This window comes from Microcaecilia unicolor, chromosome 8 (assembly GCF_901765095.1).
Source record: "Microcaecilia unicolor chromosome 8, aMicUni1.1, whole genome shotgun sequence".
In the NCBI taxonomy this organism is placed as follows: domain Eukaryota; kingdom Metazoa; phylum Chordata; class Amphibia; order Gymnophiona; family Siphonopidae; genus Microcaecilia; species Microcaecilia unicolor.
The window spans coordinates 24552593-24574653 of record NC_044038.1 but is presented as its reverse complement, the minus strand read 5'-3'; the positions used below and the strand labels follow the sequence as shown (position 1 = coordinate 24574653).

The 22061-nt window shown below is 42.9% G+C and overlaps 1 long non-coding RNA gene across 2 annotated transcripts in view; it reads left to right on the top strand.

Annotated features, from left to right (window-relative positions):
* The first annotated feature begins 209 nt into the window (after window positions 1–209).
* The window catches only part of LOC115476465, a 97279-nt gene continuing 75427 nt past the window's right edge, over window positions 210–22061 (top strand). Inside the window, exons 1-3 of one of the 2 annotated variants that reach the window (XR_003943180.1) lie at window positions 210–337; window positions 919–971; window positions 8490–8499. This is a non-coding gene — a long non-coding RNA (uncharacterized LOC115476465). Of the gene's footprint in view, window positions 338–918; window positions 972–8489; window positions 8500–22061 lie in introns of those variants that run through there. The other variant, XR_003943181.1, reaches the window with a different exon arrangement.

Sequence of the window (22061 nt, the reverse complement as noted above, 5' to 3'; positions counted from 1 at the left end):
AGTGCTGTGGCTCTGGAGGTGGTGCGGGGCTTCCGGGGGGGGGGGGGGGGGGGAGCCACACTCCACCAATGCTGCTTGGCCAAGGAGTGATTTTTGCCGGCCGGTTGCTGGCCGGGCGCGAGCAGGAGAATGGCCAAATTCAGCCTGGGAAAGGGAGGCTCCGAGCATGAGTGAGTTTTCGTGCATGCGCAGTAGTGCTCCCGGGCCAGCGCTAGGCCTGAAGTGAAGCCGGGGCCTAGATTGTAGAGGCGCCCTGGTGGAGTTCTGTGGTACCGGGAAGGACCTCCAGGACCCAGACCAGTAGTGGAGGTCAAGTGATGACCCTTCTGGGAACTAGGTAAGGGGTCTAGTGGTGGCCCAAGAAATTGTTTGGTTTATTTTTTAAATGTATTCTTAGTCCCATTGGGACAGGGCTTAAAAGGCTATTTTTTGAGGGAAACTAATGGTAGTTTTGGATTCCTGAGAACCTCTTTAGGCGGACTACTACTTTGAAGTTTATTTGAAAAAATCATTCTTGTGGTCATACGAGAAGGTTTTAGTTTGGGTCAGTTCTGAGCTTCAAATTTGTTTCTTTTTTAGCAGGTGTCGCTCGAGGGTGTGTGTGGGGTGGCCACAGTCCTCGAGGGCCACAATCCAGTCGAGTTGTCAAGAATTTTACCATGAAGATGTGTGAGATCAAATATTTGCATACAATGGAAGCAGTACATGCAAACCAACCTCGTGCAGATTCACTGTGGAAATCTTGAAAACCTGACTGGGTTGTGGCCCTCGAGGACTGCGGTTGCCCATTCCTGGAGTAACAGATGTTGTTACTTGATAAATGCCTTTGAATATTGGGCTGTATGTTTTCAGACTTCCACAACTATTTATAGTCTACAATTCTTGCTTCTTACTTACTAAAATGTATTTATTCAACAGATAATGGCAAAAACGTTAATTGGGTGCCTCATTACTGGAAGGAAATCCTGCATGTACGTTAATAACTTTAGCATTGATCATGGAGAGTGAAAAATGATAAAACCTATACTAATTTTGCAGATTTCTACCATAGTTTACTACCCCTTTGCCTATGATCAATAACACTATGGATGTAAATAGGGCTCGTGTGATACACTCTATTTTTCTGTGACAAAATTCAGTCATGCATAGGACACATGCAAAGAGCTGTGGAAGGGAAGGGAAAGGGAAATGAGACTTGATATACTGCCTTTCTGAGGTTTTTGCTACTACATTCAAAGAGGTATATATATATTCAGGTGCTTATTTTGTACCAGGGGCAACGGAAGGTTAAGTGACTTGCCCAGAGTCACAAGGAGCTGCAGGGGGAATCAAACTCAGTTCCCCGGGATCAAAGTCCACTGCACTAACCACTAGGCTACTCCTCCACTAGCAACATTCCATTTGGAAAGCCTGCCCTTGCAGATCAGCAACGCGGCCGCGCAGGCTTCTGTTTCTCTGAGTCTGACATCCTGCACGTATGTGCAATGCGTTCCATAGTTGTGCGCTTAGGTAGGAAAAGCTGGTTGCATACACACAACTTTCTAGGCGTATTCTATAACACGGTGCACATGAATTTTAACACGCACAGTGGCCTAGTGGTTAGGGTGGTAGACTTTGGTCCTGGGGAACTGAGGAACTGAGTTCAATTCCCACTTCAGGCACAGGCAGCTCCTTGTGTCTCTGGGCAAGTCACTTAACCCTCCATTGCCCCATGTAAGCTGCATTGAGCCTGCCATGAGTGGGAAAGCGCAGGGTACAAATGTAACAAAAATAAAATAGATACTATTGGAGATTCTACGTGGAATGTTGCTACTATTGGAGATTCTACATGGAATGTTGCTATTCCACTAGCAACATTCCATGTAGAAGGCTGCTCAGGCTTCTGGTTCTGTGAGTCTGACGTCCTGCACGTATGTGCAGGACGTCAGACTCACAGAAGCAGAAGCCTGCGCGGCCACATTGGTGATCTGCAAGGGCCGACTTCTACATGGAATGTTGCTAGTGGAATAGAATCTCAAATAGTAGTAACAGTGGAGGAGTGGCCTAGTGGTTAGGTTAGGGTAGTGGACTTTGGTCCTGAGGAACTGAGTTTGATTCTCACTTCAGGCACAGGCAGCTCCTTGTGACTCTGGGCAAGTCACTTAACCCTCCATTGCCCCATGTAAGCCGCATTGAGCCTGCCATGAGTGGGAAAGCACGGGGTACAAATGTAACAAAAATAAAAATAAAGGGGGCATGGCCATGGGCATGGAATGGGTGGGTTCTGGGTGTTTCAAAAAAACTATGCGCACTATTATAGAATACACTTGATCCGCTCCTAACTTAGGCGCAGGTATTTGGGCCTGGTTTTGAGTGCACCTAAATTTTAGGCGTGTAAGCGTAAACTATGCCTAACTTTAGGCATAGTTTATGGAATCACGCTTACTATGTGGTTTCATGGCGCTGACTTTTAAGGCGCCATATATAAAAGTTTTGCCAAATTCTATAGCAATTCTTTGGAAACCCCTGACCCACCCATGCCCCTCCTATAGTCACATCCCCTTTTGGGTTGTGTGCAATAAGATTTGAGCATGGATCTTTATACAATTGCATGAGATGGTCATTTAAAAAAAAAAAATGTTATGAGCAAGACGTCCCAATTCTGAGTTGGACGTTCTTTCGAAAATGCCCCTCTGTATCAGAATTCAAGAAAGCATGGGACATAACTTTCTGAAAAAAGAGTGACATAGGAGTTACAGTGACTGAACTGCTGATTTTGATGGGCAGATGGCCTTATGTCTTTTCGGGGTTTTTTTTTACTGCTATCATTTTCTATGTTTCTGTGTTACAACACTGCGCCACTGAACTGTTAGAAAGGCCCAGAAATGGGGACAGTAATGATTTTCTTCTGCCAACTATCTTATTTAAACAGAATATGCTGGTGCTGAGGCTTGAAAATGAATTCTCTTCTAAATATGTTTTTATTAGATTATAGGTAATAAAAATTTTATAATACAGTCCATCAAGAGTATATTGAGCTGTCAGGAACCCTGCAAAACACAATATATAAAGAAAAGACCTGAATCTGTATACCCGCGAGGAAAGGAGGAACAGGGGAGATATAATACAGACATTAACACACTTGACAGGTATTAAAATACAAATACATATTTTTTTCAGAGACATTGAAGGGGTAGAACTAGAGGACATGACTTGAGATTGCAGTGAGGTAGACTTAGGAGTAACGTCAGGAAAGACATTTTCGTGGAGAAGGTGGTGGATGCCTGGAATATCCGCCTGGTGGAGGTGGTGGGGTAAAAAAATAATGACAGAATTCAAAAATGGTTGGGATAAACAGAGAGGATCTCTACAGAGAAAAAGGATGGGACCAAGGTCAAACATAAATGACCTTCACACTTTAAACGGGGCATCGAGGGATGTAACCTGTATAACTCTGGCAGATTTGTTGGGCAGAGTGGATGGACCATACAGTTCTTTGGGCTCCTTTTACTAAGCAACGGTAAGCCCAATGCTATACAGGAAGTACCGCCGGGCTACCATAGCAACCTGGCGATGCTTCCCACCCCCAGTGCATTGTCATTTCCAGTGCTACATAAATGTATTAATTTTTGTAATGCCGGAGTGTACCCGGCAGTAATCGGGCAGTGCCGCACGCTGCCCGGTTACCGCTGGGTTAGCACGAGAACCCTTACCACCACCTCAATGGGTGACGGTAAGGGCTCCTCCCCAAAATGGCCACATGGCAAGTGCTTTACTTGCCGCACATCCATTTCCTGTAGGAAAGCGAGACTTCCCTTTTACCAGCTGCGGTAAAAGAGGGCCTCGGCACGAATGAAAAACACGTGCGAACACCAGCACAGGCCCCCTTTTACCACAGCTTTGTAAAAGGGGCCCTTTATCTGCTGTCATTTACTAACCAGTCAATATTTGTTGGATTATTTGTAGTAAATAATTAGCAGATTTTAGTACACACAGCTTCAGCTTTAGAAATGTTAATTTCTTTCTTCATCTCTCTCTCATTCACCCCTGAATAATTCACTGCTGAGTCACTTTAAAGTTGAAGTAACAAAACATCTGTTTACTCACAGTTTGTAGTTAGATTATAATCAGACAGGCTTATATTTACATATTACTATACATTTGTATTATCAGCTCCTTCCATGTGCTTAGATGGTAATGGATGCTCACACCACCATAGATCCTCTCAGGTTAGGAGAGATCATGAGCTCCATGTGCTCCATGTGCTGCATCTGCTGCATCTACCCCCACAGGAAGTTACATAGCTGTGTGACCTCTCTAAGTAATTCACATCAGAGGTCACAGAGTAATCACAGAGAAATAATAGGTGACAGGCAATGCATGCAAAATACAATACATTCCAACAAACCCCTTCTCATGCATAACTGTCATGCAATTATTTATTCATACAAAGTCCAAGCTTTATACGCAGATTCACAAAATGTTCTCTGGGTAACGGTTTGGTCATGATGTCAGCTGTCATCTCACTGGTGTGACAATAGTGTAGACTGATGACCCCTTCTTTCGCCAACTCTCGCACGTTGTGGTATTTCGTTGCGATGTGCTTGGTGCGTGACTGAACCTTGTCATTCTGTGACAGTCGGATGCAGCTCTGATTATCTTCCATTATCTGGATTGGTCTCTGTTCAGCTATACCAAAATCCAGCATAAGTTTTTCAATCCACATCAGTTCTCTGCACGCTTCCGATACAGCCACGTATTCAGCTTCTGTAGAAGACAAACTCACAATACTTTGTTTATGACTGGCCCATGAAATTTGTACATTTCCATACATAAACACATATCCACTTGTGGATTTATAATCAGAATGATCCCCTGCCCAATCTGAATCACAGTAACATATTAGTTTTGGATTACTATTGGCTGAAATCTTTAATTTACAATCAATGGTACCCTTTAAATACCTTACCATCCTTTTAACTGCAGTCCAATCTGATTTGGTAGGTGAGCTGACCCTTCTGCTCAAAATTCCTACTGCATTTGCTATATCAGCCCTGTATGTGGTAGCTAGATATAAAAGCTTACCTATGGCTGATCTATATTGGATGCTATCTGGTAAAGGTTCTCTTACTGTTTCATTCTTCAGAAAATCAGTGATCATGGGAGTGCTTACAACTTGGGCATCTTGCATACCTAAACTTTCAATAAGCTCATTTATTTTCTGCTTCTGGCTTAGAAGATAAGAACCATCATTTTGTTTCTCAATTTCTATACCAAGATAGTATGACACATTACCCAGTTCTTTTATCTCAACATTGTGGTTTAAACACTTTACAATGTCCTTGTACTCTTGCTCACTTTTGCTTGCAATGAGCAGATCATCAACAAAAGCTAAAATGTATGCATATTGTCCATTTGTGCACCTAGTGTACAAACATTTATCTGCTTCACCTTGCTTAAATCCTAAATTTGTCAATATTTCATGCAATTTTTCATTCCAACATTTTGCACTTTGCTTTAATCCATAAAGACCTTTGTTTAATTTACACACTAGCTGTCTTTGTTTTGTATTTATGAAACCTGTTGGCTGTTCCATGTACAAGTCTTCAGTTATATCTCCGTGAAGAAATGCTGTTTTCACATCAATGTGTTTGACTTGCATGCCTTTTGAGACTGCAATGCTCAGAAGTGTTCTGATTGTCGTGTGTTTCACTACAGGTGCAAACACTTCATCAAAATCTTCTCCATATTTTTGAAGATATCCCTTTGCCACTAATCTGGCTTTATACCTTTCCACTTTTCCTTGTGCATTCCTTTTTAACTTGAATACCCATTTGCATCCTATAGCTTTCTTGCCAGGAGGTAATTTTGTAAGAATCCAAGTATTATTTTTATCCAATGCATCAATTTCTTCTTGTGCAGCTTTATGCCATTCAGCAGCTTCTTCTGCTGACATTTTCTCAATCTCATCCCATGTTAAGGGCTCTTGAGCTTCTGCTGACTTTGTTAGGTAAGACAGTCTTGGGGGTGGAACACCTTTGTTTTCCCTGGATGAGCGTCTGACAACAGGTTGGTCTGACCTTTCCGCATCCTCTAAATCTGAGAGTTCTTCTCCAATTGATTCCCCTTCTCCAACTGTACTGTCTTCTTCAATGATCCTTTCTGTGTCTGCTTCCTCTGCCTGTTCCTCGTTAGATACAGGTGAGTTGCTTTCAGACATCTGCCTTGGTATGGCATTTATATACACTGGCATGTCTATTATGGTTCTAGTTTCATATTCTGGATGATAAGGCTCATCTGGGATAATCCAGCCTTTATCAACCCTTTTGTTTTCATCAAAATATGTAACATGTCTTATGCCAACAATGCCAGTTTTCAGATTCAAAATTCTATATCCTTTGTGTCCTGGAGTATAGCCAACTAAAATGCCCCTTTCTGTTGTGGAATCCAGCTTATGCCTTCTTTGCTTTGGTACATGAGCATATGCTGTACTTCCAAATGTTCTTATGTGTGACAGGTTTGGCTTCCTACCATGCCATGTCTCATGTGGTGTGCGCTCAGCGCCTTTAGTTGGCATTCTGTTTTGTAGGTACACTGCTGTGAGAATGGCTTCCCCCCATAGTCTTTTAGGGAGATTGCTATCTGACAGCATACATCTGGTCATTTCCACAAGTGACCTAAATTTTCTCTCTGCAACAGAATTTTGTTCTGGTGTATAAGCTACTGTTGTGATATGCTGAATGCCTTCTTGTTCTAGAAATGTGCGCATGCTTTGTGAAATGAACTCACCAACATTGTCGGTCTGAAGAACCTTTGGTTTTCTTTCAAATTTATTGCTCACCATGGCTACGTATTTCTTCAGCATGTCTGTGACTTGACTTTTCTCTTTCAGCAAATAGGCCACACAATATCTAGAGAAATCATCCAAGAATATTAGCACAAATCTGTTATTTCCCAATGATGGGATATTAAACGGTCCACATAAGTCACTGTGTATTAAGTCCAGTACTTTATTACTCCTATTTCCTGTGTATGCAGGAAATGAGGGTCTCACACCTTTTTGAGTAACACAGTCTATGCATTTCTCCATTTTACCAGCATCTGCACTTATCTGAATGCCGGTGGCTAGTTGCCCACTGTAAAGATCCTGGATCACCTTAGAATCACGATGTCCCAGGCGGCGATGCCAGATTTCCAGACTACATTTACCATCATTCTTCCTTACTTGCGCCATATGTGAGGCTTCACCTGAAATGCTCAGTTTATAAACATCATTATGCATAAAAGCTTCAGCATACACTTCATCATTTTTAGAGATTGTGCACTTACTGTTTTCAAAATGAATCGCAAATCCCTTCTTATCTAATGTAGATACACTAAGCATATTGCAAACTGCTTGGGGAATATACAAGACATCACTTACAGGAATTTCTTTAACTTCATTAGACACTTTGCATTTTAAGAATCCAATACCTTTTGCTTGGATCTTAGCAGTCCCTGCGTTTGCAGTTTTAAGAATACCTTCCTCTGGACACATTTCCTGAAAGAAATCCTTACAATTGGTTAAATGGCATGTGCTCCCTGAATCCAAAATCCAAGTACTTTCATTTGAATTATTATTTACCATAGTCAAAGATTTTTCTGCCATTAGAAAGCCCTTGTGTTTATCTTTGTCCTTCATACATTTCCTGGTTTGAAAATTCTTTAGTTCCATTGGCTTAGGTGAGCTAGAGGGAGTGTTTTGTGTTTCCTTACACCATTTAGATACATGTCCCTCCTTTCCACATGAGTAGCAAATCAGCTTGCCCTTGGGTGGAGTTTTCCCATAGCTCCGCCTTCCTCTGTTCTTTGCCAAGAAATTTGTTTCATTTCTCTCTGACTTGCTTTGAGAACACATCTCCTCAGAATCATTTATTATGCATTCCTGCCTTAGTTTTGATGTTGCCTGTTCAAAAGATTGCCCTTCAATGGCCTCATTTACAGACCTAAAAACATCAAACTTCTTTGATAGTGAGGTAAAAAGAAATGCTCTTTTCAATGCATCACACATGGGAATTCCAGAAAGTTCTAACTTTTGAAATGAAGACATAAGATGCATAATGTGATCATTACATTTACTTTTATCCCTTAATTTGGTTTCATTCAACTCTGCCAACCAAATTGGTTGCTGCTTTGCATATGTAGTTGCATACATAGTTCTCAGTTTATATAAAATGTCCTTTGGTGTATCTTTTCCCTCCACTAATATGGCTTGTTTCTCTGAGAGAGCTTCCAAAAGCATGCACTTCACATAATAGTTTGCATTGTCCCATTCAGCCATATTTTCAGCTGTTCTGTCTTGGTCTAAGCATATTTTTAATCCTTTTGCTCGAAGGAGACATATGAATCTTAGTTCCCACTGCTGATAATTAAACTCAGTTAATTTAGGCACCTTGAGAGAATAGAAAAATGGTGAATTTCTTCCCTCAGCCATTTTCTTAGCCTTCTGTCTGCTGTGTGGGGGGAGAGAGAGACAGACTGAATCTTTCCTTTAAAACTTAAGAGAAAAATGTGGCCTTTTTTTTTTTTTGCCTGGTAATATTTCTCTTCTTTTTCAATTCCTGGGCCCTGGGCCCATAACCCTTTTGTTGGATTATTTGTAGTAAATAATTAGCAGATTTTAGTACACACAGCTTCAGCTTTAGAAATGTTAATTTCTTTCTTCATCTCTCTCTCATTCACCCCTGAATAATTCACTGCTGAGTCACTTTAAAGTTGAAGTAACAAAACATCTGTTTACTCACAGTTTGTAGTTAGATTATAATCAGACAGGCTTATATTTACATATTACTATACATTTGTATTATCAGCTCCTTCCATGTGCTTAGATGGTAATGGATGCTCACACCACCATAGATCCTCTCAGGTTAGGAGAGATCATGAGCTCCATGTGCTCCATGTGCTGCATCTGCTGCATCTACCCCCACAGGAAGTTACATAGCTGTGTGACCTCTCTAAGTAATTCACATCAGAGGTCACAGAGTAATCACAGAGAAATAATAGGTGACAGGCAATGCATGCAAAATACAATACATTCCAACAATATTGAGCCCACAGCGGTCAGTATTTTTTTTAAACACAGACCACCACAGGCAGAATTAGCCATGGATATCCAATGCTAGGCCATGTCTGGGCCCCAGCATTGAACATTCAGTGCTAATTCAGCATATGGAAGCCCCCAGAACTTATGTGGATCCGGGCCAATGTTATCTGGGCTCCATCTGAATATCAGTCGGGACTCGCATAAGTACGAGCAGGTTCCTTCACCCACTCAAATCTCCTCCCTCCCTCCCATTCCCAATGATCCCAATCCCACTCTCTCCCCCTGAAGCCAGTAAGCCCTGGACTACTGCTAGGTGTCCTGTCGGACGTTTAGAAAATGAAGCCGTGACAGGCATTAGTGGATGGGTATCACTGCTGCCTATAGGACCCCGCTAGACCACCAAACATAGAAACAGAGAAAAATGAAGGCAGATACAACCATATAGCCTATCCATTCTGCCCATCCATGCCATCTACTCTCCCTTTCATTCCCTTAGAGATCCCACCCTTTCCAAGGCAAAGAAGCTCTTATATAGAATGATGACTCCTTGCAGTAGTACCATGAGACTACCACTAGGGCTCGCCGGCACAATTTTAGAAGATGGCATCAGCAAGGGCTGGAGCGACTAAGCATCACTCCTGCCTGACCATTAGATAATAGGGATTTTTGTATAAGGTAGGCCCGCGGGAGTGGGTGTTATTTTGGGGGGGTGGGGGGGCTTCCAGTTGGAAGATTTCTGCTAGGGGGAAGATGTTGCTGTTCAGAGGGGGGACACTTTGATGGGGGTAGGGGGGTCACTGGATGAAGTTTTGGCTGGAGGGGAGCCTACTGCCACTACCCATTACTATGTCTGGTGCTGGTCCCTTTAAGGAACAGCCCAGGAGCATCGGGCCATGGTTTGATGGCTCAAGCTCTTGGTAGTAAAATACCCCCAGCTTTTAATGGGTATAGACCCTCCTCTAGCTCAGTCAAAACTCCCTCTAGTGACATTCTGCCCCATCAGAGTCCCCCTCCCTCAACAGAAACATCCCTCCCTGCCTCCCAACAGCCAACTTAAGAACATAAGCATTGCCATACTGGGACAGACTGAAGGTCCATCAAGCCCAGTATCCTGTTTCCAACAGTTGTCAATCCAGGTCACAAGTACCTGGCAAGATTCCAGAGCAGTGAAACAGATTTTATGCTGCTTATGCAATGGATTTTTTCAAGTCTATGTTAATAACGGCTTATGGACTTTTCTTTTAGGAAATTATGCAAACTTTTTTAAAAAACCTTACTAAGCTAACTGCTTTTACCATATTCTCTGGCAACGAACTCCAGAGTTTAATTCCTCATTGAGTGAAGAATTATTTTCTTCGATTTGTTTTAAATTTACTCCTTAGTAGCTTCATTGTGTGTCCCCTAGTCCTAGTATTTTTGGAAAGAGTAAACAAGCGATTCACGTCTACCCATTGCAGTCCACTCATTATTTTATAGACCTCTATCATATCTTCCCTCACACACTTCTCTTCTCTAAGCTGAAGAGCCCTAGCCACTTTAGCCTTTCTCATAGGGAAGTCATCCCATCCCCTTTATCATTTTTGTTGTCCTTCTCTGTACCTTTTCTCAATCCACTATATATTTTTTGGGATGCTTATGTTCTTATTTTACTGACAATACCCTGACTTTTGAGGCACATTAGGGCACTGCATCCAGAGTAAGAGCCCTTTAACATGTGTTCAGCGGCAAATTAGATGGGTTAATGCCCTAATGCAACTCAATAACTTTCCCCACTTTATTAATGAACCCAAGCTAAAATTGGTTTTGTGTGAATTTTATTGTAAGTGGCGTAGCCACAGGTGGGCCTGGGTGGGCCAGGGCCCACCCACTTAGGGCTCAGGCCCACCCAACAGTAGCATACATTTGGTGGTAGCTGGTGGGGATCCCAAGCTCAGCCAGCTGAAGACTTCCACTTGATGGTAACGAAAACTATACTCTCCATGATACCGGCACCTGCTCATGCTCTGTTTTCTGCACTTGCCTGCTGCAGACTGAAAAGGTGGAAAGAAGCGCTTTCCCACCTGCTGAGATATATATTTTTTTTTTTTGGGGGGGGGGGGGGGAGAACACTTGGTGCCCACCCAAAATCTGTAGTCTGGCTACGCCCCTATAGATTATTTTATGATGTTAATATTCTCCAAACCATGTGACCTGAAGCCCTGGTTGGTGAAGACAAAAGCCCTTAATGATGAATAAATATTCTCCGTAAGCTACGAGAAGTGATCAAATAAAAGTTTCTATCTAGCAAGTTCCTCTTGTCATTCAATAGGAATCACTCAGCATAGTAGGAGTACTCTTAAATAAGTGATTTTGACTGATCTGGTGCAGAAAAACCAAAGATGGTTACCTCTGAATTATTACCAGCAAAAAATAGATTAATGAAGTATCCAACAGAAAGGGGCTAAGAAACGTTACATTTTCCATAGGACTTCCCAATTGTAATTTGTGGCCAATTCTGAGACCCTTCTCACCCAGTTCCACTGATGAGTAACTCATCAAGGGCAACCTGTGTAGATATCTGTCCTTTTTTTTTTTTGTTATATTTGTACCTCACACTTTCCCACTCATGGCAGGCTCAATGTGGCTTACATGGGGCAATAGAAGGTTAAGTGACTTGCCCAGAGTCACAAGGAGCTGTCTGTGCCTGAAGTGGGAATTGATCTCAGTTCCTCAGGACCTAAGTCCACCACCCTAACCACTAGGGCCACTCCTCCACTTCACTTTGCTGGAAGCCCTTTGGCTTTATGGGTTTGTTTTTCCTTTTTCTTTGAATGATAAAATAGAGAGATGCCCCGAAATCTGCAAAGATATACTTGAAAGTTTGAATTGTTTTCTTCATTTATCCTATTCAATTTTGCAAGTTCTGTGCTTTGAAAAATGTACCCTGAGGATCATGAGAGCTGCAGGGCAGTCTCTCAGCTCTCACGCAATCAGTTTGCAAGACAACACGCCTAGGAACATTAAGGCAAAATGGAAGTCAGCAGCTGCAATATCTGTCTTTTGTCTCTTTCTGGAAATGATATCAGTTTTTTCTGAATAGCTGCTGGATTATTGGGGGAATAAAATATTATATTGTTTCACCTCCAAAGATCCCCCATGGCTGCTTTTATCTGTTTATTCCATTTATTCTAATTAAAATCAGAAAACGAATGTGGGAAAGTCATACCCAGTTTGGATTCATTTTTATCCTGTGGATAATATGAACAAAACTCCCCCAGGATGGCATTAACCTTTCGCATTGATTCAATCAAAGTGGATTGTATGTAATTCTCAAGTTGCCATGTACTGAGTGTGAAAGGAATGCAATTAAACATTGTTCATCTTGTACCAATATAATTAAAGAATGTTTCACTTAGGATAACAGATCAAAGACATCAACCTGAAAGACTAAATACTGCTATAGTTTTCGGAAGATAGTTTAGATTTGTTTTAATCTTTTTTTAAGTTGTTAAATCATGAGGTTAATAAACCTACATTCTGAAAAGATAGCCAAAATGTAAGTGGCGGGATGATGCTGTAAGCAACGAATTCTGGAATGGCAGAACTGCGTTATAGGATACCAGCGAAGTCTGATGCTCCATGCCTAAGTTTAGGTGCAAGCTCAAACGGCTGACTTACATGCTTGAGGTGTAACTCCTGCTGACTGAGATTCAACGCTATTTAACTAGCCGGGAATGGCTCCTGGTCGGTTAAATAGCACTTAATCAGCTAAGCTCTAATATTCAGCATGAGATATCCAGTTATTGACAGCGAATATTAGCACTTAGAGGTCGTTTTACAGAAGGCTTGCCCCGTGGCAACCCGGAACTACTGCCGGCCCAGCGCAGCCTGCTGGCGGTAGTTCCGGCTCGAGAACGCATCATTTCCGGTATGCCAGAAAATAGATTTAGAATTTTTACCACGGCGCTAACCCAGCGGTAATTGGGCTATGGTTACTGTGGGAGCCCTTACCGCCACCTCAGTGTTTGTTACATAAAAAGAAGAGCATGTCTGAAAATAAAGGAAGACTGGAATTTTAAATATATCCTGAACCTTTTCCGGAGATGGGAAGGCGGTAGAACTAGAGGACATGAAATGAGATTGAAGGGGAGCAGACTGAAGAAAAATGTCAGGAAGTATTTTTTTCATGGAGAGAGTGGTGGATACTTGGAATGCCCTCCCGCGGGAGGTGGTGGAGATGAAAACGGTAACGGAATTCAAACATGCGTGGGATAAACATAAAGGAATCCTGTTCAGAAGGAATGGATCGTCAGAAGCTTAACCGAGATTGGGTGGCAGAGCCGGTGGTGGGAGGCGGGGCTGGTGGTTGGGAGGCGGGGCTAGTGCTGGGCAACACTTCTACGGTCTGTGCCCTGAAAATGGCAGATACAAATCAAGGTCAGGTATATACAAAAAGTAGCACATATGAGTTTATCTTGTTGGGCAGACTGGATGGACCGTGCAGGTCTTTTTCTGCCATCATCTACTATGTTACTGTTGATTATCTGATTAAGCATTTATACTGGATTCTTCACTTGTTGTTGTTCAGTAAGTGTTCCCTGCCACATGGCCATGCGGTAAGAGTAATCTTACTGCATGATCATTTGGTGGGGGGGGGGGGGGGGGGGGGGGGGGGGAGGCTTTTTACCTGCTGTAGTAAAAAGGGCCCTGACTCATGGGGAAAAATGGCCCCTTAGTGCATAGTGGCTAACTGCCAATATCACGTGATAAAACTGGCAAGCCGCGAATATTCAGCGCTTCACCACCTGAAGTTTGGCTGCCAAAGCCAACCGTCTAAATTGTAATCCTATCTTTGGCCGCTGTAAACTTAACCAGCCAGCGCTGAATATTAAATTAACGAGTTAAGTTTAATCCAGTCAAAAAAAAACCCCCAGATATTCAATGCCGGTCACCGGAACTGGCCTGGCATTGAATATCCGGGCTCAGCAGCGATTACGTGGCTTAGCTGGCCTGCCTCCCGTGGACTAAATATCAGCCAGCTAGTGTATAGAATACCAACTAAGGTCAGTTACACTCCTAACTGTTAATTAGAGTGAATTAGAGCCAATTAAAACCAATTAGCATTTAATTGAGAGTGTAACTGACCTTGGGATACATTTACTAAAGGGCATTAACCCCTTCAAACTCACTAACAGGGTTACCGCATGACTACATTATTCTGTTCTGAAGTAATATTCCTGTTAACACACACATTAGGGAATTTTTCTGGGAGAAGGCACGATGTGGGCGTGGCAGGGACATTGAAACATAATCCTGTTAGCACATACTAGCAGGGCCACCGAGAGACACAGCCAGGTGCTTGAAGGTCCATTCCTGCCCCGGGCACCGCCGCATGCGTGCCACCTCCCACCCACACCTGGGCTGCTGCCACCACACCACCACCCCTCATCTCCCCACACTCAGGCCGCTGCTCCTGTCCCTTTCTGTCTGCTCCCTCACTCTGTCTCACCTGTAAGCAGGTGCAGTGAAGCACTTTTTTGGTTGGAGGGACCAAACAAACTCATCTCCAGCCTCACCCCCAACTCCACCCCACCCCAAGCACTTTACTTGCCAGTGCTGTGCTGAGCAAAGTATTGGTTCTTCCACCTATGCCTGTGAGCAGTGACTGATTGGGACTATAAACTGGCCACGGCGTTTACAACAATAACTCAAATCCAGGATGAAGTCTCTTTACTAAATACTATCTTCCCCATATTTTAAACTAGTAAGACAATTTTTATAGAAGATATCTGAAGGATAACTCTTATATACATACTTAGCCATTTCAAATTAATAAATAATCAAACCCGATGCTTTTCTTATGCGAAGAAATTAATATGGGACACAGAATAAACCTTAATGAAAACTGTTTCCTCGTGATGTATTGTATAAATCCTTGAAACCAATCTCCAATTCCTTGTTTGTTACTGTGCAAGCATCACCCTTCTTTGCCATCTGTTGTATACAGTCCTCTAAACAAACACTTGATTTGTTATTCATTAAAATAATTTCCTCTTAGTGCATCACTGCACTGCTTCTGCTTACATTCAAAAATCTGTAACACCTAACTCATTATTCTTTATTGGAGGGATATTCAGCCAGGGTGGTCAGCATTTTTTTTTTTTTTTTACAATGCGCCGTGGCTGAATTAAATACGACTGTTAAGTGATGGCATCTGGACAGTGGGTGATGTTGAATACCCAGCTAGGATGGTCAGGCTGGTGCTATTCAGATAATAAACAAGAAAAAGATAAACCTCACATGAATGTGAGCAATGAACAAAGAAGTGAGGCAAACTCAAGGAGGATGTCGAAAAGTCTTTATTGTAAACAGCATAAAATCGACCCGACAGTCGCTGGCTTGACGGCGTTTTTGCAGCTCAGCGTCCTTGTATCCTGAGGATTTTTTTAGAAGTTCCACAGCCAGTATTCCAACTTTACTCTTGAGTTAAGCTTTCCTGCAATAACCCAAGAGATACACCTGATCCCTGAGGCAGGCCTTTGTGCCGAAACACAGCCATGTTGGGTTGATTTTATGCTGTTTACAGTAAAGACTTCTCGACATCCTCCTTGAGTTTACCTCACTTCTTTGTTCAGACCACTGTCTGGGTTGCTAGACTGATAAAGTTAAAACAGCCTCTTTTCTTTTCTAACAGAATCCAAATAGCTATCCAAATGACGGACTGAACACTAGGGATGGGGACCCAGAAAGTTTTCATTTTGTTTATTTTTTAATATGGAAATACATGCCGTTAAGTGTGCATTTCCCCCTGGATTCTATATATGGCACTCAGATTTGTGCATCTAAATTTGTGCGTGCACAATTGAATCGAGTAACGAGCCCTTAACAATCAATAATCGGATGCCTACAACCCATTGTTTTTGTTTATTAAAATTTAATATACCGCTCATACTAACTGGCAGACCTGAGAGGGAAGGGAACGCTGGAGGTGAGCTGACGTCAGGAGGGATGTTATGAACGGAAGCCAGCACCAGCCAGCCAGAGAACATTCAGGTACAAATCGAGGAGAGGAAAGAATTGCGGGGCATCGAGAGGAGGTAGGGAGGAGGGGAAGGGGAGGGCAGGGCAGAGGAGAATTGATGGGCGTGGATGGGATGGGAGGACAGTAGAGGAGAGAATCGCGGGACACGGATGGGAGGGCAGGGAAGAGGAGAATCGCTGGACATGGAGGGGAGGGAAGAATTGCTGGACATGGACGGGAGGGCAGGGGAGAGAGAGAAAAAAAGCTTACATGGCAGTCTTCCGAGTGCCCGTTTCATTGTTGAGGAAACGGGCATGGTTCCACTAGTAATTAAATAGAAATTTACTCACAGTGGGCTATATTCTATATATGGTGCCTGAAAATTCAACGTGGAAAAAAAATACACGTAAGCATATTCTCTATAGTATGCCTAAATTTATAGAATAGGTTTATATTTCCACGCGGGATATAGAATACACAGAGCGCCTCTCCATGTGACCAAACTTAGTCACAGCTATTTACGCCAAGTTAATCTTGATGTCTAAATTAGGTACAGAGCGGGTGTATTCTATAACTCGTCTAGATTTTAAAAATGCCCACACCCCACCCCACCCCACCCACGGCCATGCCCCCTTTTCAATCACGTGACTCAGAATTTACGCACACCATATTACAGAATACACTTAGCAAGTTGTGCACATAAATCTTAATGCCAATTAGTGCTAATAATTGCTTAACATCCAATTAACAGTGCTGATTAGCTAATTAAACAATTAAGTTATGCACATTGTTATAGAATACGCTTCGATTTCTGCGTGGAAATTAAGGTATGATATATAGAATCTCAGGGATGGTTGAAATACTATATATGGTGCCAAAAAAATCATTGCTGAAAAACAACACACTGAGCGCTATTCTACAAACCTTAGATTACATAAGTATTGCCATACTAGGAAAGACCAAAGGTCCATCAAGCCCAGCATCCTGTTTCCAACAGTGGCCAATCCAGCTCACAAATACCTAGCAAGATCCCCAAAAATGTACAAAACATTTTATACTGCTTATCCCAGAAATAGTGGATTTTCCCCAAGTCAATTTAATAATGGTCTATGGGCTTTTCCTTTAGGAAGCCGTCCAAACCTTTTTTAAACTCCGCGAAGCTAACCGCCTTTACCACATTCTCTAGCAATGAATTCCAGAGTTTAATTACACGTTGACTGAAGAAAAAGTTTCTCTGATTCGTTTTAAATTTACTACATTGTAGCTTCATCGCATGCCCCCTAATCCTAGTATTTTTGGAAAGCGTGAACAGACGCTTCACATCTACCCATTCCAATTCCACTCATTATTTTATAGACCTCTATGATATCTCCCCTCAGCCGCCTTTTCTCCGAGCTGAAGAGCCCTAGCCGCTTTAGCCTTTCCTCATAGGGAAGTCGTCCCATCCCCTTTATCATTTTCGTCGCCCTTCTCTGCACCTTTTCTAATCCCACTACATCTTTTTTGGGATGCGTTGACCAGAATTGAGCACAATATTCGAGGTGCGGTCGCACCATGGAGCGATACAAAGGCATTATATTGAAAATATCCCTCTCAATCTATGATGCTACTTTGTTCCGAATGCGCACATTTCTAATGAGTCTTCCCTCAACCTCCTCGGCTTGCCAGCATCTGTATTCCCCGGAATGCCAAAATCACGCTCAAGCTTTGATTTGACACTACTTCCTGCTAACTAGGAACGCTATTAGGAAAAGAGCCTCTAATTCACATTTTGCACAGTTCGTGGGGATGTATATGGTAGACGGCTGTTATATGAAGATAAGGATTCTAATTTTGCAACTGAGTGCACTCTGAAAAGACAATTAGGAGCTAATATGATAAGTAATTGTAAATTATAACAGCAGAAGAAGCCCGATTTACAGTCCTCTGTGAAAACATTTGTGTATTCAGACGATGCGTCTTTATTTTCTCTGTGCATTGAATTTTATTGATGAAAGGATAAAAGGCTTTTCTGTGCAGCTGCTATTAAAGAAACATGACACCCAAATCACGAAAGCATATATTTAACCATAGCCTATACTGACGCAAAACCACCAGAAGACTTTGCAGGTAGATTGTGTCTCCTTTTATCCCCCCCCTATAGACAATGGTGAAGCTTGTTTTCGTTTTTCCTTTGATGCCAGATGTTGAGTTCTATTGCCCTTCATTAACTGGATAGTCAGTGACTATTTTTGGCAGCTGTCGGAATGAAATAGAATGGGAGGCCAAGACAGAGGTCTGGGGTTTAAATCTCTCATCTGTAATTTTAAAAAATTGCCCTGGATATAAGTAGCTAAGTTATTGAATAACCACTGAGAGCTACTTATAGAGTCATTACTTTCTCGTCAGCGGGATATTGGTTTTTTGCTTTCATACTTTATATTGGTTTTATTCCTATTTATCAGGCAGGAGACGGGGTATGTATTGGAATCACTCGCTACCTACTTGCAGAGTTGTAGAGAATTGTGTTCCCCCGGGATGTCTTTCATCTTCTTTTTAATTTGTAATTTTGCACTGACGGCAAGAATCACAGAATTATGGGACCTTATACACTTGTTCGTGATATTCAATTAGTGACATACATAAAGGATAATTACTGAGAATAGATTCAGGAAATGGCACTCAAACATTGGTGCTAACGAAAATCAGTGCTCTAGTTTCAAGTTTATTATAGGCCCATCAAAATTAATATCTGAGGGGCTTACATGATAATTCAGTGATACAGAGGAGAAGAAGTGAAATCAAGAAAAGAGAGTGGGGGTGGGGAGGGGGGGAGGAAAGGGGGTAGAGCTACAATAATGACAGGAAAGCAGAAGGACGCTCATTATAGAACAGCACTGAGTATCAATTTCAATACCCATGTTTAGACACCAGGAGTTACGTCTGCTGAAACCAAGTATAAGTCTCATATCCCTGCTATTCTATAACACTTCACCAGGGGCGTCCCCGACCATTAGGCCACCTGAGGCGGGTGCCTCAGGCAGCACTCTTCAGGAGTGGCATTTCCCCACTCTTCGGGGAGCGGTATCTCCCCCTTCACAGTGTTTACCTTTTTCCTCACGTTCCAAACCCAGCAGCAGCAGCGATTTCCATATGCTGCCCTGCCGCCAGCAACCACCTAAGACATAAGCATCGCCGCACTGAGACAGACCAAAAGTCCATCTAGCCGAGCACCCTGTCTCCGACAGTGGCTAATCCAGGTCACAATCACCCGACAAGATCCACGGAGCAAAGCATTTTGTACTGCTTGTCCCAGGAATAGTGGATTTTCCCCTACGCCCATTTAATAACATTCTATGGCCTTTTCCTTCAGGAAGCCGTCCAAACCTTTCTTAAACTCTGCTAAGCTCACCGCCTTAACCACATTCTCTGGCAACGAATTCCAGAGTCCCTTTACTGGGGCCACCTCTCTGATGTAACTTCCTGTTTCATCAGAGGCTCAGGCAGCCACAGTAGAGCGAAGAGGCGGGTGCCGGCGGCAGGGCAGCATATGGGAATCGCTGCCGCTGTGGGTTTGGAATGTGACATAAGTACAGTTAAACGCCATGAACATGCTGTTGATAGGAAGGGGGCAGTATCTCTGCCCAGGAGGGAGAGGCATCTCAGCATGGGGTGGGTGGCATTTTGCCTTGGGTCAGCTCTGCACTTCATGCAAACTTTGATAACACCCTGACCTATCTATATGCCTCCCATGGCCACACCCCGTTTTGGGTTGCACGCTGTGCGGCCCCTTTGACTAAGCAGCAGTAAGCCCACTGTGGGCTTACCGTGCGCCAATCTGGAATTACCGCCAGGCTACCGCTGGAGTCCAGCGGTAGTTCCCACCCCTAGCGTGCGCTATTTCTGGCACTACAAAAATATGATCTGTATTTGGAGTGCCAGAACGTAACGAGCAGTAATTAAGCAGTGCCGCACACTGCCCGGTTTCCGCTGGATTGGCACAGGAGCCCTTACCGCCATCTCAATGGGTGGTGGTAAGGGCTCCTCCAAGAATTGGCCACGCGGTAAGTGTTTCCCTTACCGCGTGGCCATTTTTTTCCCTTGAAAAAAAAGACAGCCATTTACCCACTGTGATAACAGGTGGTCTCAGCACACATTAAAAACACGCGCTAACGCTAGCCCAGGTCCCCTTTCACTGCAGCTTAGTAAAAGGGCCCCTATGGGATTTGGATGCATGTTGTAATGGAAGAGCGTGTAGCTAGATCTGCGCCCTGTTTCAAATTGCTGCCAATTAGCACCTAATTATTGACACAACCAATTTAATTAGGCACACATCTTGGATTGGCACCAACATTTGGGTGCCATATGTAGAATCTGAGGGTAAGAAGATAATTCCATAACAGGGCACCTAGATTTAGGCCTCTTTGAAGCCTATTCTATACAGAGAAGTAGGCGTCTACTTTTAGTTAGTTGAGTGATAATATACCTATATTTAAATGGTGATGATTTACACCAGCCATAGAAATGGTGTACATGCTCACACCTAGACTGCTCTTCCTCATGCTGCGAGAACAAAATGTGTTTTATCTCAGTTTAAATTACTACTACTACTACTACTTGACATTTCTAAAGCGCTACTAGGGTTACGCAGCACTGTACATTTTAACATGGAAGGACAGTCCCTGCTCAAAGGAGCTTACAATCTAAAGGACAAATGTACAGTCAGTCAAATAGGGGCAGTCTAGATTTCCTGAAAAGGTATAAAGGTTAGGTGCCGAAAGCAACATTGAAGAGGTGGGCTTTGAGCAAGGATTTGAAGATGGGTAGGGAGGGGGCTAGTGGAATAGCAACATTCCATGTGGAATCTCAATAGTAGCAACATTCCATGTAAGAATCTCAAATAAGGAAAGGGAAATGGGACTTGAAATACCACCTTTCTGAGGTTTTTGCAACTACATTCAAAGCGGTTTACATATATTCAGGTACTTATTTTGTACCAGGGGCAATGGAGGGTTAAGTGACTTGCCCAGAGTCACAAGGAGCTGCAGTGGGAATCGAACTCAGTTCCCCAGGATCAGAGTCCGCTGCACTAACCACTAGGCTACTCCTCCACTAACAACATTCCATGTAGAAGCCTGCCCTTGCAGATCACCAATGCGGCCGCGCAGGCTTCTGTCTCTGTGAGTCTGACGTCCTGCACGTATGTGCAGGACGTCAGACTCGCAGAAACAGAAGCCTGCGCGGCCGCGTTGCTGATCTGCAAGAGCAGGCTTCTACATACTACTACTACTACTTGACATTTCTAAAGCGCTACTAGGGTTACGCAGCACTGTACATTTTAACATGGAAGGACAGTCCCTGCTCAAAGGAGCTTACAATCTAAAGGACAAATGTACAGTCAGTCAAATAGGGGCAGTCTAGATTTCCTGAAAGGTATAAAGGTTAGGTGCCGAAAGCAACATTGAAGAGGTGGGCTTTGAGCAAAGATTTGAAGATGGGTAGGGAGGGGGCTTGGCGTAAGGGCTCAGGAATGTATGTTAAAGGCTCAATGTTTCATTTCTGCATTTTCTGTTGTACTTCAGGTGTGTGTGTGGGGAGGGGGGGGTGGTTTTATGCTTTTAAGAGTCCAGCTATTTTCCCGGTTATTTTCACATTTAGAATGCGTCAATTCTTTTGTGTGTGAGTGCTTTCCTATCCTTATATTGTGGTTTTTTTTTTCTTGTTTCTGTAATTATTTTATCATTTTAATAAACTGTAAACTGCAAAAGAATGCATGTAGTCTACGTGCTAAGTGTACAGCCCACCCGCCCTTCACCCAAACTCCATCCATGAGAATGTCCACCTGCAAAGTACAAGCCATCAGCGCATATGTACAGAATAGTATGTAGCTGGAATATGGTCACTTACACACATATATGTCCATTTGTTCATTTATTTGTTGCATTTGTATCCCACGTTTCCCCACCTATTTGCAGGCTCAATGTGGCTTACAATCAACACGGGCATTCGGCATTCACTCAG